This window comes from Leiobunum rupestre, chromosome 1, assembly GCF_980474605.1.
Source record: "Leiobunum rupestre chromosome 1, qqLeiRupe1.1.hap1, whole genome shotgun sequence".
In the NCBI taxonomy this organism is placed as follows: domain Eukaryota; kingdom Metazoa; phylum Arthropoda; class Arachnida; order Opiliones; family Sclerosomatidae; genus Leiobunum; species Leiobunum rupestre.
Window position 1 is genome coordinate 97,480,325 of NC_143384.1, and position 4,798 is coordinate 97,485,122.

Here is a 4,798-nt window from a genome sequence, read left to right on the forward strand (position 1 = left end):
CCTGGAGGATTGTTGCCGAATTATTCATTCCGAGAATGCGAAGAAGAAAGGCCTCGACTGATTTCTTAACGGGTTAAATAGCGGGTCTATTACGGCGTGACGTCTTACGGATTCGTCGCCATGGCAACGCCATCGCGTTCTCTCGGACCTCGTTTCGGAGGTTTCGACGAAACATTTGGTTACGCGACCGCGAAATACGTCTAAAATAATATTCGCCGCGGTAAATATAAACATAAAGGCAGGTGTAGTGGCGCGTAAACTACATCCACGTCAGCGCATTAGGTAAGCAGCTCCAACGAGCCGACTGGTGTCGAAAACTTTAATTAAAACGAAGACGACGAAAACTATTAACGTCAAAATGGATCGGCATGCTTCCCCACACCTACTGGTCTCAGCTGCCACCGAACTCCGCTATCCAACGGCGTAAACCGTACCCCCGAACTTACCCTTTCAACCGAAACACCAAGTAATCCTTTAAACCACTCTAATAACTCCGTCTCCAGCTTCTAGTTTCTAAACGTTCATCAGGAATATTGGACAACTACGAAAGGAAACCGGGGGAGGGGTAGCTTCGGAGAAGGGGCCGGAAGAGAAATAGCCCAAATGCGGCGAGAAAGGCCCCAAGATGGGGCTGTAGATGCCCCCCCCCCCCCCTTACGAAATAACATGGCGGTAAACGACTCTTAGAAAATTGATTAGGCTGTACTTTACGCGGGGGCTACTCCCGTCGGCTCGCTTCCCCTCATCGCGTCCACCCGTCCAACTTAGTCTACAGATTAGAAACTAAATAGTTTAGAAGAGCGACTCTACGATAACGTAAAAAATATAACGTAGATGGAGCTCCGAACGTTCCGCGAGTTTAACTCGGGAAAAGGTCTCTGGCAGAGGGAGGCGGTGTAGCGTTGTTTAGGTTGTAGAAAACCACTTAAAACCTTTCGGATACTCTCATCAATCACAGCCCGTGAGACTGATAAAACAGAGCCCCCTGATGGGGGCCCAATGGGGCTACAGCCTCCCTCTCTCTCGAGCGTCCTCTGGCGGGGGGACTGGGAAGACTCTCATTTAAGGAGAGCCAGTAATAACATCCGATGTTGTTTTGGGATAAAGCGGACGCCTTTAAGGCGATACGTGTTGATTTAAGCCCGGTGGGGGGGGGGGGACCAACCCAACCCCTTCCTCCCCCCTGTTCTCTCGGTTCGTTGCAGAAAATTGGGTTTGGTCTCTTTTTACCGAATTTACCCAATCTTACGGGGGAAAAACTAATAGTTTTTTGGCTAAGTTATCCGATTTTATTTATAGTTCGTGTTTGAATTTGTTTCGAGAGGAAGGGGGTTTCTAAATAAGATTGTTTTCGAGATTTTGCCGATAGATGGCGGTATGTTTTATGGGAGTGGTTGAACGACTGTATAAGGTTTTAAGATGCTGGTATCCTTTTAGGGTATTTCCCATTCCCTTTTCAAACACAATTAAACTACCGTGAGGGACGTTATGAAAATGTTATTCAGTTTCGTGGCGTACCTCGGAATACATAGTTCCTGGAATAGGATTTAAACTAGTGAGCTACGTACCATTTTCCAGTACTAAGTAATACATTGATTCTTATCTTGGTCGTAATTTACTTACCCTTACTTTACTTTATATTATTACAGCTAACGTTAGCGACATCTATCAAGTCGTACCCCGAAATATATATGTCCTGGAATCGAATTTTAACTAGAATTTTTCCAGTTCTATATTTATGTGATACATCTTTTTCGTAATTTATTTATGTTCACTTTTACTTTCGCTTATGGCAGTTGACGTGATTGATATCTACCAAGTCGTACACCGGAATTCATATGCCCTGAAATTAATTTAAGCTAGAATAATTTAACTTTTTCCCAGCTCTACGTTTATGTGATACAAAGACTTTTATATCTACCCGGACTTCATAGGACTAGAATATTCCGCTTTGAACGCTGATGCCTAATTGAACTACAGAATATAACTTACAAAATCTCAATAAGTGGCTTCCAAATTCATAATTTAGGACCCAGGAGCAGATGTGCCCCCCGCCCGAGTGAAATTATGTACACGACGATGCAAAAGGATGTTTGAACTCAAACGATTAGCCACCACAGAATCGGAGTAAAATGACGCCTTACTCTTTTCCATTAACAAGCGAAAAGAAACCATAATGTACGCCATGCTAGCGAAATAAACTACAGTTTACAATTTAATTATATATTTTATTTAGATATCATTTTTATTAACTTATATGGAATTATATAATATGTACTATAAAACATTATGTGACTTATTTTATAATTACAAGAAAAAGCCAGTCAGGTTCGATCCTCTCCCTCCGACAATCGATACTAGATCGAAAGTGGAACGATCATCAATGAGAAAGATACTCCCCGATAAATCGGGGAATGATCGATCTCCGCTTCCCGCTCAGGAGAGGATCGTGAAGCTCATCCTCGTGGTTGATGGGGCCTCGAATTTGGATGAACAAATTCGAGAAGATCAACTATAGGAATGATCCCTTGAAGTATGATCTTGATTAAACTTCTTTCGAGATAACATAAATCGGAAAAGAGATAACCTCAGACTAACTAAATGACCTCGCGAAAAATCAATTTAAACTATTTTAAAACAAAAATATTTATAATTTTAGAGTTAATTCATACTGTCTATAATAATACCGAAAATCCTTTGGAATTATATAATATATAAATGAATAATAACAACCGCCGAAATCGAAAAACGCAGATTGAAAACTTGATCCAAGGAGAGCGTATTCTAAGATAGTACATACGACTGTTAAAGGCCTAGGTTTTCTTCTGCCTGTCCCCCTTTAAATTAGGCCAACATGTTCAGTGGTTGGCCTACCACCAGGGCATTTGTGCTCCACTAACAAGGAGACGACCCGAGGTGTTACACACCGATTTCGTTCAAACTCGAGGGATTGGTAGACCTTCATGTAACTTGAAAAATCCTAAAGGGAATTTATTCAATGGGTAACGGTTTTGCCATGGCAACGAAAAATGTTTTTGACAACATAAAATTGAAAATTTTCCTATTTAAGCCATATCGGTTCATTTTCACCCATTTGGTTCAAATTGATCAAAATGTGATCAATTTTGATTTTTTTCGTCAATTTAAAAAAAAAATAATTGTGGTATTTTAAATTTTTCAATTTTTTTAAATATTTCACAGGGAATCGGTCCAAATCCCATGTTATTTCCAATGGGAAAATTTCCATTTTATGTTTCAAAAACATTTTTCGTTGCCATGGTAAAACCGTTGCCCATTGAATAAATTCCCTTTAGGATTTTTCAAGTTACATGAAGGTCTACCAATCCCCCGAGTTTGAACAAAATCGGTGTAACACCTCGGGTCGTCTCCTTGTAAGTTAATTTAAAAGGGGACAGGCAGAAAAAAACCTAGTTCCGTTTGTCATTTGGCAACCAGCCAAATAAAGAAAGATGATAAAGAAAACCATGCCGTTTCAATCTAATCTATTTCAGAAAGTTGTTTTATTCGCGTTAATTTTCAACGACATTGTATATAGAAAATAAAATCTCCATAAACTTATTTTATTAAATCAGTTTGTTTAATAAAACAAATGTAGCTTCGAGACGTCGAAAAACTTGGATACCACAAAATGAAAGTTTCCTTATTGACAGAAAACCAGTATAACGTTGTTCATAATGTGTATTATTTCATATTTATTTTCTGGGGGCATCCAAATATATCTGAATAAATTATTCAACTTCAAAAAAGGCATAAAATCAGGCGTTTAATAATAAAAACGAAGGCGCTCAAGTACGCTTTCCAAAACATCGAAACTGATATTTTTCCAAGAATTTAGAACGATGGAAATGGTCATATTGAAAAAGGTACATACAGGGTGTTACGGTGAGCGTGTCATAAATTTTAGGGCGTGTTCTTGGGTGAAAAATGTCTTATGTACATGGTCCTAAAATGTTTTGTTTCAGAGTTTTAGGCCCACAAAAACCGGGCTCCAAAACAACGAAATAAGCAGTAATGTGAAGTACGGTGGAGAGATAATCAAAATAGCAGATGTCAAAAGTTCATTATTGAACTAGCAGAAGTGTGCTAAATTCTACAGTTATTTTAGTTCCAATATTAATATTAATCGATACTTAAACACGGTCAGAAATTTTGGAAATAAGCACCTTGTATGAGGCGAATGCCAATTCAAAGTATTTTCACTGAGCTGGGATAGTGATCTTATGTTGGAAAGTGATCAAGAGTGAAATACGAGTGTTAAGGAAAAGGAATTGTACTTTTACTATTGAATACGTGAAATGGTACTTGCGAATGCTTACAATTGCTTCCACTTACAAGGAGACTACCCGAGGTGGTTATCACCGATTTTGTTGAAACTCGGGGGTTAGGTAGACCTTATGGTAGTGTGGAAATTGCCAAAGGGAAAAGTTGCAATGGGCTTTAGTTTTCCCATGGCAACCGAAAATGTTTTTGATCTCTCAAAACAAAAAATCTCAATTTAAAAGCATGGGATTTTCTCGGTTTAACAGGATACTTACTTACTTAAAAAAAATTGAAAAAATTAAATTTTCAATTAAAGATGAATTTGACCTATTTTCGGTAAAATTGATCAATGATTTTGGCTAAAATTTATCAATTTTCGTTAAATGTTATCAAAATTTGGGTAACCGAAAAAATCTAATGCTTTTTTAAATGGAGAGGTCAAGAACATTTTCGGTTGCCATAGGAAACCTAAAGCCCATTGCAACTTTTTCCTTTGGCAATTTCCATACTACCAAAA

The 4,798-nt window shown here is 38.4% G+C and overlaps 1 non-coding gene across 1 annotated transcript; it reads right to left on the reverse strand.

The window, feature by feature from the left end:
* Window positions 1-2,319: 2,319 nt before the first annotated feature.
* LOC149969078 (small nucleolar RNA U3) lies at window positions 2,320-2,543 on the reverse strand. The gene has a single exon (XR_016474095.1). It is a non-coding gene; the product is annotated as a small nucleolar RNA U3 (small nucleolar RNA).
* Between the last annotated feature and the right edge of the window lie 2,255 nt (window positions 2,544-4,798).